Source organism: Zonotrichia leucophrys, chromosome 11 (genome assembly GCF_028769735.1).
Source record: "Zonotrichia leucophrys gambelii isolate GWCS_2022_RI chromosome 11, RI_Zleu_2.0, whole genome shotgun sequence".
NCBI classification, from domain to species: Eukaryota; Metazoa; Chordata; class Aves; order Passeriformes; family Passerellidae; genus Zonotrichia; species Zonotrichia leucophrys.
The window spans coordinates 806,189-820,024 of NC_088181.1; positions in this window are offsets into that span (position 1 = coordinate 806,189).

The following is a 13,836-nucleotide window of genomic DNA, read 5'->3' on the forward strand; positions in this document are numbered from 1 at the left end:
TGGAACTAATTATCGCCATCTGCCGTCCCCGGTCTTATATTTCCTCTCTCACAGCTCATTCTTCAAAAACTCAGTAGCTTCCTCCCCTTACATTTGTAAATGCTGTTGACTATGGATAAAATCCATGTTTACTTTGTATTCAGGGCCCATAGGAAAGCTTGTTTTAATCATCAACAGATGTTACATTCTGCTCTGCTGTGCTTGGCACACAACTTCAGAGGGAAATAAAAGAAAAATCTTTATTTTAAATTTAAATTGTAGATTGTTACAGACTAAATAAAATGCCAAATTGTTATTGGAAACAACATGGCCACTGTAATAACTGTAACTGACATTTACTTTTTACAATTAGGGGTTTTTTTCTGGTGCTGTATAACACAAGATGGTTTCCACATTTTGCAAAGGACTTTCTTTCCCTTTGCTCTGAAATGATTTGCAATCAAGCCACAGACATTTGTAATTTATTTTTATTTAATACTTTCCTACGAGCTTATGAAATACTGGGATTATTATGCTATATACAGTAGATAGTTTTTGAATACGTACTCTCCCTCCGGACTCATATTTCAATACACATTATCCCCTTGAACTCATTTATAAACACCCATTATTCCCCCAGACCCCGCTATAAACATGGGATATCTCCACGGACTGTTCCAGCCTTATGGTCCTTTTTATCTCTGGCTTCTTTCCTATTCCTGTGCACCTTTGATGTGTGCTCAGTGCTCCCCTGGGGACGCGGTGCCCTCCGGAGCCGCGGGCAGCGGGACCCTGGTGTGGTCACTGCTGCTGCTCCCTCTGCTTCCTGCCCCAGCTGTGCCCCGGGCACCTGCTGCCCACCTGGGGGTTGGCATCCCTGCCCCTGGCATCCTCTGCTGCCCACCTGGGCATTGGCATCCCTGCCCCTGGCATCCTCTGCTGCCCGCCTGGGGGTTGGCATTGCTGCCCCTGGCATCCTCTGCTGCCCGCCTGGGGGTTGGCATCCCTGCCCCTGGCATCCTCTGCTGCCCGCCTGGGGGTTGGCATCCCTGCCCCTGGCATCCTCTGCTGCCCACATGGGCATTGGCATCCCTGCCCCTGGCATCCTCTGCTGCCCACCTGGGCATTGGCATTGCTGCCCCTGGCATCCTCTGCTGCCCACCTGGGGATTGGCATTGCTGCCCCTGGCATCCTCTGCTGCCCGCCTGGGCATTGGCATCCCTGCCCCTGGCATCCTCTGCTGCTGCCCCGTCCCTGTGGGAGCAGGGGCAATGGGATCCTGCACCCTCCAGGCCTGAGCGTTCACTCCTCACCCAGTCACCAAACTGGTGCTTTCTTTCACTGTTAACTTCTCGTTTCAGTTTCATTTCCACACCACTGCAGAAAGTAATTACAAAGTTATTTGGGGGTTTGGTAACTCAGAAGCAAAATGGAGTCAAATGTTTGAACAGGAAAAACTGAAATATTAGGCAGGATAGTTCTTCATTGTACCTTACTATGAGAGTGATTGCAGGGGGACATTTTCCACTAGACCAGGTCACTCCAAGTCCTGTCCAAATTGGCCTTGGACTCTTCCAGGGATGGAGAAGATGGATTTCATGCCAAAAGATGTTTTAAATGCAAGCTTTGTGCATCCATGAGCTTATCCATCAGAGTGTCCAGGAGATTTTAGAGCAAGTCTGTGAGGGAGCAGAAGGAGCTGTGCTAGAGCTGGATGACATGGTGGCACTACTGGGGCTCTGAAGGATCAGACCTGGGGGCTCAGATGTCAGAGAATTCATTTACAAAAACACAGTGATGCACACCAAGGGCAGATGTTGCACATATTTGGGCAAATCTTAAGCACAAATAAGTTTTTAAAATTTTCCTCATGAAACTTTGTGATCTAACAAATAAATCTCAGGAGGAAATAAATCCTTTTCTTTTAGAAATTGCAAACTCCAGCACAATGCAAACCAGCTTGGAAAGCAGCAGACGGCTATTTTACATCGCTGCTGAATACTGTTATGAATTAACAGCTCATTAAGAAAAAAACCTTTGCAAACCATGAATCTCAAAAGAAAGTCTAAGAAACTGTCATCTGCAATCTCCAGTGTGTGAATAAATCTAAAATCCATCAAGGGACGGAGCTCTTCCGAGAGCCAAACAAACAGGTGTCCCCTGGCCTCCCGACCCCAGCATCAACAGCGCAATAAAACTCTTCCCAGCCCAGGACCAGAGCATTTGGTACCAGTACTTGGGATAATACCTGCTCCTTAAAACACGGAAACACGGATAACAAATGCCTCCAAAGCCCCAGAAGAAACAGAGACGTGCCCTGTGAAGTATCCCCCCAGGAATCCTGTAAATCATACCCAAATTTCACTTGTCCTGGAACAGGTTTGGAAATCTGTTTGTGGTTTCTCCTACATATTTTGAACTGTATCTGGTCAGTTCAGAAATGAAAGAGTCCTGCAAACTCCAGTGGAAAGATCTCTGTACGTGTTATTTTAAAATAGCCTTAAACTGCAGACAAATTTGTTCTGCAAACTCAATTATTTTTATGGTTTTAAAAAATTTACTCTTTTTTATCACATTTGATTGATCTGTACAGTCAAGTGCCATTACACGGGGTGCCACCAACACATGAAGCATGGGAGATTCAAGAGAAGAACAGAGAGGCACATGCAAAAAGGCAGAAACATCAAGGATTTTTTCATTCTGTTTTCCTGACATCTCCTCCCATTTATTTTCTTTGTTTCACCACTGAAGAAATCCCTGTTCAGACAAGTCACAACAATGGACTAAAACATCATGAAAAACTCAATCTGGTAGGACTGAGGTGTTCAAGAAGAAGGAAATTATTAGAGGTGGTGTTTATTGAGAAACAAAAGTGCCTTGTTAATCCACCACACTCAAGGTAATGTGATTATTTGATCCAATACTTTGCATATTACAGGCCACTGGAATTTTCTGTATTACTTCCAGTTTAAAGCTCAATAGTTGCACTTGAACTACAGATTTAGAAAATCATCTGCTCTTGATGCTAAAATATCCACCATAACACCATTATGTTGTTCCAGTGATTAATCACCTTCCCTGATTAACATGTACATTATTTCTAGTCAAATTTTTGTCTACCTTTAATTTCATTCACTAAATCTCTGTATTTTTTTCTTCTACTCTTAAGAGCTCTCTATTTGCTAATTCTTTTTGCCCGTGTAGGCTGTTATTGACCAAGTTCAACCACCTCTTTAGTATCTTTCTGATAACAGACGAGTTATTTGAGATTATTTTTTTAATCTGTCACCATAAGATTAATTTTTTACTTATTTAATTCCCTTTGTGCATTCACTTTGAAAATTCACTTTGTGGATTTTCAGTGCATCTGTTTCAGTGCCTTTTTCCAAGTGTCAGGCCAAGAAATGGACAACAGCACATGAAGGCACCAGAGGAGCTGCAGGGACTCCCAAGATTAACTAAAGGGAAATTATCAGCATACAAAAACTTTTCAGCAATTATTTTTAATTTTTCAAAAGAGCCATGTACTTTTAAAGTGCATTTCAAGAAAAGGCAGTGTCGTTTGTTTTATATAAACACACAACTTTGAAATGCATTCTCTTTAAAAATTATACCACTTCTTCACATCTTAATTAATGCCAAAACTTGATTTTCTTTCTTAGCAATGTATTAGAAAACTGCTATTAATGTAATTTAATTTTTGTAAGGAGCGGCATTTGTTTTCTATTTTAAAAAAAATAGGTGGTTCTGAAATGTTGGTCTGTCAACATCACTTAGAACATTCCCATTCCATGCCTCTATGTAATAAATTAAATCAGAGTTTTAATTGTGCCCATGCTTTGTGGTTCCTGGCAGTACAAAAAGATCTTCTGTGAATTCACGTCCCAAAAAGTCCTACTGAGTGATTAATTACTGGTCTGGAAGATATAAATATGCTTTTCAGGGAAGTCAGTACGGACTGCTGGAAGCTTTGGTCTTATATACGGCTGTAGGTGTCTCTCACCAGCAGACATCCCCCTAATTCAAACAAGATTCCAGTTCCAATATGTACTGGCAGTACGAACCCCTTGCCCTGTTTAATTAACACAAGATCTCTAGATCTGAAAGCGAGGAACACGAGGTGTGTTTGTTCCCATTTTAGATTTCCCTGAGTTTTCCTCTGCCTCCAGCGCGGTGTCCTCAGCCCTGCATGTTCAGGACAGCGAAGCTCCCCCAGAGCTCTGTTCTATCAAAGCAAAGCCCAGCCCAGCTCCTGGTGCCAACCCTTGGGTCACTCTCCTCCCCAGGACTCAGGGCTGTCACAGCCGTGGCTTTGCTCTCCTCACACTCTCTGAGTGCTCCAATTGTGGCTTTGCTCTCTCCTCACACTCTCTGAGTGCTCCAAGTCGTGGCTTTGCTCTCTCCTCACACTCTCTGAGTGCTCCAAGTCATGGCTTTGCTCTCTCCTCACACTCTCTGAGTGCAACCGTGTTGCTCTCTCAAACAGCTCCAAGCTGTGCTTTGCTCTCCTCACACACTCTGATGCTCAATGTGCTTTGCTCTCCTCAACCTCGTGCTCCAAGCATGCTTTGCTCTCTCCTCACACTCTCTGAGTGCTCCAAGCCATGGCTTTGCTCTCTCCTCACACTCTCTGAGTGCTCCAAATCAGTTTTTGGGGCAGCCCAGGGTGTTTGCAGTCTGCCCCCAGAGTGCCATACAACAAGCACACAAGGAGAGGAGCTTTATTTTCCTTCCCAGCAGAGCACCATCAATATTGGAACCAGAACCATCCCACCTGCACATCTGGAGCGAGTCAATGCCACCTCAGCCAAACCAAGGGGTCCAGCTGGAGCTTCCACCACCCATGGGGAACATCTCCCAGCAGGTGAGGAGCAGCAGGCAGGAGATCAGTCTGCAAAGGGAAAACTGATCAAAACCAGCAGAGGTTTGAAAGGACCTGGAACCTCTAATGCGACACTGAACTCCTCACAGTCGGGCCACCACCACAAGCCCAAGCAGCCTGAGTGGAGATTACTGCCTAATGGCCTAATGGCAGCTGAGGGATCACAGCCCAGCTCCTGGCTGCAAGGAACTCCATTTATGTCCCTACAAGCAAGAACACGACAAACAAAGACAAACAAAGACTGACTCCATCCTTCCTCTTTGAAAAGGTCTGTCCATAGTCAAGGAACAGAGTGAAATGTGAGACAGAAATGTGTTCCTGTTTGGGGGATAGAAGACAAGAGCTTTGCAATCCTCTGAGCACCAAAATTCACTGAAATCACCAGGGCCATTGTGATTGCTCATTAACAATACACATCTTCCAGCTGACATTTTCCATTTGGACCTTGTGAAAACCACAAATCAAACATACATAAGAAGGTAGCTAACTTCAACCGAGGAAAGGTCTTTAAAAAACAAGAAAGAAAATAAACCTTTGATAAAATAATTGCTTCTACTGTTATTTTTTTGCTATTGCTTCAAAAACAATTTCTCTTTCTTTCTTGTTCATCTGTCTGGTGTCCTGCTGGTGTGCAGATGAAAGGTCCAGTCTCTTTAAAATTTCATGCAGGGCTCTTCAGAACATCTCAGTTTTAAATGCCCATGGCAAAGACAACAAAATGTACCAGTAAATGGAAGCAGATGAAACCCCTGTTTGTACACTCGGTAAAGGTAGCGTGTGTGACAGGGGCTGTTTTCACACCCACGCACACTGCCAAGAACCAGCCACAAAGTCACCAACCCACATCCCTACACTCACCAGTACTGACCACAGCTCAGCTGCCCAAAATCTACCTGGGACTCAGCAAGCCCGGGTGGGGACAATTCCATCACCTGGTAAGGAAAGCTTTTTCTCTTTCTGCCCTTCCAGTACCTGACAGAGATGTTTACAAGGAGTGACAGGACAGGGGAGAATGACTTCCCTCTGCCAGAGGTCAGGGTTGGGTGGGATATTGGGCAGGAATTCCTGGCTGTGAGGGTGGGCAGGCCCTGGCACAGGTGCCCAGAGCAGCTGTGGCTGCCCCTGGATCCCTGGCAGTGCCCAAGGCCAGGCTGGACAGGGCTTGGAGCAGCCTGGGACAATGGAAGGTGTCCCCGCTGGTAGGACTGGGTGAGCTTTAAGGTCCCCTCCCATCCCAAACCATTCTGGGATTCTGTGGTATAAATGACATTTCCTGCCAGTGATTTTGCCACTCACTAAGAGCGTGTTCTGAGCCAATTCAAGACAACAGATTCTCACAACGTACTTCAGGTTCCTATGGCTCGTGAGCCAGCATGGTAACCCCCACAATTTAGGGCTGCAGCGTTCAAGTCTGACAGGTTTGTGTGGGTTTGTAGCACCTTTTTCCATCTAATAAGTCTAAAGTACTTTGCCAGAGCAGTCACTGAATTTCCAGCCGGAAGCCACAGCATCTGTTTCCCATATCTCTGCTGTTGCTGCTCTCATTTACAGTGTTCACAACTCCGAGCACTCATGAGGAGACATTTCTCAGCTCACTGTGGAGCTGAAGCAGATGATTCACATCTGTGGTGCAGAGGCAGCTTGGGGGAGACCAGTGGACTCCCTGCCCAAAAGTGGGAATATGTATAATCAAAAAAAAAACCAGAATAAAACACAAAAAACCCATCAGAGGAACCAGCTGTCAAATACTGAGACACTTGAGGAAGAGCAGAAATTTATTGACTATTTTTCAGAGAACTGTTCCAACATCTCATGGCAATCTAGATTCCCCTTAGGAATAGGGTAGTTTTAATTATGAGTGGAGCTATGTTTTGTACACTAACAATGAAAAAAACAAAAACTGTATCAGAGTAGGTGAGATGGAAGGTTTGGACTCCCAGCATCCTGGCACAGAAAATGTTACCCTGCAGGAGTCACTTGTTAATCAAAGCACTCTGGTGTGAGCTGCACATTGAGAACAAAACCCCGCGGGCCCAGGTGTGTGATGGGGATGGCTCAAGGTGGGGATGATTCAGCCACAGCCCATCTCTGCTGCAGTCTGGGGGTTCAGCAGAGAGCCCTGTGCATCGCCCACAGGAAACTTCCCCGCATCTCCAGAGCTGCTGTCAGCAGGCCCATGCTGGATCCCCTGGTGCCAGGGATGCCAAGGACACAAACCCAAACCGTCAGAGGTTCAGCCCTGCGGATGGAGGGCGGCATCAGTGGCACACGGTGAGTCACCGTGCAGCAGTGAGTCACGGCTCAGGGAACGGGCTGGCTCTGGCCACATCCCTTTGTCACCGCTCTAATGAGACCAACCCCCCTGACTGCACCAGCCACGCAGAGGAAAGGACAAAACTCCTTCAGCCAAGCCCGAGCTGCTGGCCAGAACAACACCACCCCAGGGGTGGTGAGGGATGAACAGGGATGGGAAGCACAAACCACTTTCTGTATTGCCAAGTAACAATGAAGGTGAAAAAGCCCAGAGAGCCCCAACTGGGAATGAGCCCATTGTGATTGCTCCACAGGATTTAATACACACAGGTCCTGCAGAACCATTCTCAGGAGGCTCTGCCACAGCTGGGGTCACACACTCCACTTTGGGCTTTTAAGGCTGAAAATAGCACAGGTGATTTGACATGATAATCAGAGAACTGGTGCAATATTTCCACCCAAATGGCATCTGTATGACCACAATGGAAGATGTAAGTGAAAGGAAATCTCTGTTACTCATCCCAGAATTTAATCAAATCAGGATAAACTGTGTTTTCTTTGACTATCATGTCTATGGTACATGACCTGCTGTCACACCAGAACAACCTTAATACAAAATGAAGAACTCAGGGCTATTTTCTGTAAGTAGAGAAGTAACTTGGGGTTATCCTTTTAGCTTATTCATGCCTTATGGACTTAATAGCTCAGTCTTGGTTCTTCATATGTTACTACTAATTAGACAGGGTGTAGGCAGAGGCAGAAAGCAATCAGAAGAAGCAGCAAAGACCCAGAGTCAATGTGTCCCCTCCACAGGGCCCTGCTCATTCCCAGCTGGACCCTCAGTGCCTCTGGCTGCCCAAGGGACACCTCTGGGCATAAAATCAGTACAAAACCTCTGCTACCAGGACAGCCTTGGCCCAGGAGCTCACTGCCTGCACAGTGCTGCTCTCTCTATGAGGGAGCCATGCAGCAGCTGTGCCTCCAAAGTCCCACACCTGCACTTCTGAGCTGCACATCCCAGCCAAAAAAGGCTCCTCTGTCCCCACTGCAGCACAGCAGCATCCCAGAGGGGTGAGAGCCCCAGCAGGGCCCTGGTTTTGGTATTAAGGGTGGGCCCAGGTCTGCAGCCAGGGCACATCATTCCCCAGGGCAGAGGGACCATCCCCAGCCTCAGGACACCACAGGCGCTGCTGGTACCAGAAGGGACCATGATAAAATTAATTAATATGTATTAAAATACCACAAACTCCATCCCGTGACCTTGAGCTGCTCCATTGTTCCTAGTCAGACTGTGGCACCAAGGACCAGGCCAACTCTGTGCCAGTCCCTGTGCCCAGTCCCTGTGCCAATCCCCGTGCCCAATCCCTGTGCCCAGTCCCTGTGCCCAGTCCCTGTGCCAATCCCCGTGCCCAATCCTTATGCCACTCCCTGAGCCCAATCCTTATGCCAGTCCCTGTGCCAGTCCCTGTGCCCAATCCCAAGCCCCAGCCCAGGGCTGGCAGGAAGGCAGCAATCCAGCCCACCTGGGCACAGCCACCTAAGCCAGCAGCATCCTCATTAGAATCCTCATTAGCTGCTCCGTGTAATTAGCTCCAGGTAGTTGAAAGCACATTTTTGCTCAGCCTTCCTACATCTGTGTTTTCCCCAAAGACTTAACTACCTGGTTTAATGCTCAAACACTAAAACTCAGCTCTCCTTCCATAAAGTATTTTAATCTAAAAATAATTTGAACCATGTTTATTTTTAAGAACTTTTACCCTCCCAAAAATAATGTTTAAAAGAAAGCAACTTTAACCATGAATACAGAGTAAATAATTGCTGTTGCTTTCCTTACAAATAAATCACTTTTACTCTGATTTTTTTTTTAAAAAGATCAAAAGTAACATTAATCATGCTGGCCAGGGAGCAAAAGGACATTCCCAGACATTAACTGCCTTCCAAATATGAAAAACATATTAAATATCTCTCTAAAACAAGATGTTTTCCTCATGTTTCCTTTGAGGGGAGGCTGCTGGGCACATTGCTGCTGGGTTGGCTGGGGGCACCTGCAGTGTGGCACCCTGAGCACACCTGCCCACAGGCCTGGCATCAGCAGGGCTGGATGAAGGGATGGAGGTGCCCTGGTGGCATCAGGCCTCCTTGCCTTTGCACAGGAATTCTGCACTGACCGCTGTCCTCGCTGTGCAAATTGATTTTTTCCCAAACTTCTGCAAGACAGCACACACATGGAAACTCCCCCTCATGTGGCTGCCAGCGTGGCACACGTGGATCAAACACCCCAGACTGTGCATTTGCTGAATCATGAACTGTGATTTCTGCTGCGCTGGATGGGAGCACGAGGGAGAGAAACCCGCGTGGGCAGTGTAGGGGAATCCACGAGAGTCAGTCCCAAAAAGGAGCAGGAGAGCTGTTTTCCCTCGGCCTGGCTGGCCCAGAGTCCCAGCACAGCCCCAGCAATGCCGAGCCAGCAGGAAGGGGCTGGCTGAGCCCGCAGTTCCTGCAGGAACCCTTAACCCAGAGCCTGGGTTTGTCACTGGACAAAGGAAGGGGTGACACCCAGGGCTGGGCATTGCCCATGAGGGGCACTCCTTCTGCAGAGGGGCTTTATCCTTCCCCCTCCACCTCCAGGGACTGTTTAATGCTTTAAAGGCAGATTTAGCAAACAGGGGTGCTTTATTCCCTGATCAGGAGCTGAGTGGGCAGTGCAGCCCCAGGCACTGCCCATGGAGATGCCACAGGCTGGCACAGTGCCAGTGCCATTCCAAACCTCAATGCCCAGTTCCTGGAACAGCCCCTTGCCCTGATCCTTGGAGCAGACCCGTGTTAGACCCGCCAGGCTGCCGCCCCACACCTCCTGTTCCTGCCCCAAAACAGAGCCCTGCCCAAAGGACAGGGTGCCCCAGCAGTAAAGGCTTCTCAGCACCTTCCGTAGCTCCTCTTGCCCTCATTTCCCTGCTCCCCCCCCAGCAGGAGGGACACACGGACAGGGAGGCTGCGGAGCAACAGCCAGATCTCTCCTTGGATTTGCTGTCTGTGTTTCTTTGTTACTGAAGCCCCCTAATTACTTTGAAAGTCTGTGGATTCTGGTCGCAGCAATGAGGGGTTTCTGTCAAAGCAATTTTCCAGAAGAAGCTGTTTCTCTGGAATAAGCTTCTCATCTGCTAATCCACCAGTGCCGCAGTTGCTGGCTGGCCCAAAACAAAGGAATAAGGTTTTCCTCCCAGATACCCTAAGGAAGAATTTTATTAGCAGCGTATATGTATGATTAGAATAACAGAAATAAGAGTTTATTTGTGAAAGAACTGACATCAAACCCATACCCAAGTCCTCTGAGGACAGGGCAGATGCCTTTGAGCAAGAAGCTTTTAAAAGACTACCGAAAAGCACACAGGTCCCTCACTTTTTCCATCGAGTTTCTTCTCTGTGTCTTACTAGTAACCTTTTCTTTTAAAGCAATAGCATTTGAACTTGTACCAACTCCTAAAAAGTAGGATTTTACATGTTTATCATCTCTCATAGGAAGAAATTCCCACATATGCAAGTGGCAAGCAGCACACAACACAAAACTTGGCAGGAGGTTCATAACTGAATCTTTAAAATGTTCCACGTGAAAGAGGCGACAATGCAAAAGCAAAGGCAGTGAGTGAGCACGCCAGGACTGGTAAATGGAAGCTGTTCAGTACCTGATACCCAGCGTTCCAGGTGCTGTTGGGGCAGGAATTGGCTGTCCTGACTCACCTGCTGTCCCAGGTGGGTTCTGCTGTCCCCGTGCCAGGCAGTGAAGGTGGCACCGGGCAGTGAGGGTGGCACCGGGCAGCGAGGGTGGCACCGGGCAGTGAAGGTGGCACCGGGCAGTGAAGGTGGCACCGGGGCTCCTGCAGCTCTCACAGCCTCGGGGCTCGCTCTGCACCCCCTGTTCCCGCTGCTCCGGTGGCACCGCTGGACCCTGGGCCGTGTTTGGGATCCCAGCAGCACAGCCTGGCAGTGCCCGTCCTTGGCTGGGTGAGAGCCCGGTCCCGAGGGTCCAGCCCAGTGCACCAAAAAAGGAGCCTACAGAAATTATTGTTTTCTGATTCACTCCTAGGCTAACACTCAAAGATATACAATCTCAAGCTGTTTTCTAAACTTCAGGAGTAGAAAAAACAAATATTTAATAAATTGATTAAACTTCTGTTGAGCAAAAATACTTCAGAGCGTACCCTGAGCTGTGGGTGTGTCTGTGCCACCCCCAACACTGCCAACAGACCTTGTGCAGAATTGGTACAGAAAAAAAAATATACATATATATAAATACATGAGGCTTGTCCTGAACCTGTTTTCCTTTCCTATGAAGGAGACAGTTATCCCTGCTCCAGCAGGACGGAGATAAGCACACACAGAATGCCCACAGGCTACAGTTTTTCATTTTCCTCTTGGCCGATCTACAACTAAGCTGCCAAAATAAACAAACTTCGCCTTCCAGTCAGGCTCAAAATGAACCAAAGTGAATTTTTATATCATAAAAGGAAGCAAAAAAATAAGCAGGAACAGTTAAAATGCTTAAAATATCAACACTTTTTTCCAGAAGGGAAAATAAATTTCTGAGGACAAGCTATTAAGCACTGATTTCAGACACTAATTACGCCGTCCCCAACACATCCAACGCAGTATCTCAGTCACAGCTGCCTTCCTAAAGTCAATGAAGTGAGAAAGTTTGGCCTAATGACATCAGGGACCAAACCCAGACTTTTTAGGTCAGAAGAGGACCAAGCACATATTTTGACAGCTACCTCATCTAAATTTGTTCTTTGCAGAGCAACAGCTTCATTAAATGACAAGTTTTTTTGAGTGACATTTTTGTGGCCCAGTGAAAGCTCCAAAAAGAACTTGGAGAGAAATCCAAAGTTTAGAGCAGCGGGGATGCCCCAGGGTCACCTGAGCAGCCAAGAGCCAGCTCAGAGTGCTGGTATTCATTTTTTCTGGAGACACTGGAATTTTTCTGGAGGATCCAGAATACTTTCAATTTTAGGCCTAATATGACCTTCAAATGATTAAATGTTTCATTGCGTACTGAAGACCTGAAGGATGAGCTTTTCTAAAATGCCGAAAGCAGAACGAGCAGTGTGAAGAGACAGACCCAGAGGTTACCCCACAGGTGTGCCAGGGTGCCATCAGTGCATTTCCCAGGCTCTGACCCAGCTCTGCCTCTGGCACCACCAGGCTCAGGTACCTGTGCTGGCCCCTGCAGCAGGATCTGAGGCACAGGCACACCAATCCACCACAATGCTCCATTAAACACTGCAAAAACACCTGGTTTAAAGAAAAGCCCATTTTGTGACTCACGTAGACAAAAGTACAAACCCCAAGTACCTGCTGTGTCAAGCAAAATACATAAAGCACAATTAGGAAAAAACCCACTGAAAAATGTGAATCCCACTCAAAGCAGTCTGGAAGAGTAACTTAAAATGACTGATGGGCTGCTTGTCACTTTTGTATGTGTTCTTAACCTTCTTCCACTCACCACACTCATTTCCCTTGTTTTAAAACCTGTTCCCCTTTTACAGTGTCTTTGATCCTTTTAGATCATGATACAACACTAATAACAGAGGTAGACAAACATTCAGACCAAAAGAGAGCACATCATCTATCACACTTGGTTCCTCACAAAAGTACAAGCTTTACCTGGAATTTGTGTGGCCAGCAAGACTGAATTATCAAATTAATTCACATTTTGCAATTTTTTCCTTGTTATTGTAATAGGAAAAAAAAAAGAGAAATTATTTCGCAACAAATATCTTGTGACAACTGCAGATCCAGACCAACAGCGAAGCAGCAGGTGCTCAGCAGTGGGAGCTGTGCCAGGAGGGACCACGGTGGCTCCTCAGGGGTACCAAAAGCTCGGAGTCACACGGTCAGGATTATTTCCTATTTAATCTCATGGACATTCCAACTGACCCCTGCTCCTCACATTGCCATAATTAGAAGCATTTGACATTACACTTCAACAACATTCTTCTTAGCTGGCATTTTTGTGGGCAATTAATAACCTTGACTAAAAATAAGATGTATGTATATATACGCTGTGCTATGGAACCCACAATATTTTAAGACGGTGTTTCATCTGAATGCCTTCTTGAGGTCATGTGGAGCATCCATCTCTTTATATGGATAACTAAAGCAAAGAGGAGTCTGTCGTGATAACATGCAAATAAGTACGGTGCATTCATACGAGACCAAACGCCAGAGTAATAAAAGGAAGGAAAACTACACAGCAGGACAGATATTTCCAGCATTAATGTAGCATTTTCACCTGCTGTGCAGACACAAATTCTGTGTACATGAATTAACACTTGCTCTTATTTGTTTTCTCACCTTCTTTATAGACTAGAAGCCCTATGTGCATCTTTACTTTCAACTAATATTAAGAAGCATCCATGGCTGCAAAGATTATTTCCATTTATTCATGTGAAAAATGGGGCTGTTGTGTACACTTCCTGAAGAAAAAAATTAAAGAGTTATGCCAGAAACTAAGACAAAAAGTCTGTTAGACTGTCATCATTTATCACCGAGATACCTTTAAAAAATGAGTCTTACATCCAAGCAATGGTCACTCTGTTGCCAATAATAAGGGCTAAATCAATTTAATCACAGAGCTTCCGTACTTGCTTGTTGAGCAAAGCTCAGCAGGAGCTCCTGGGCTTCATGGAGGCAGAGACTGTCCTCTGATTTCTTATCTTAATGTT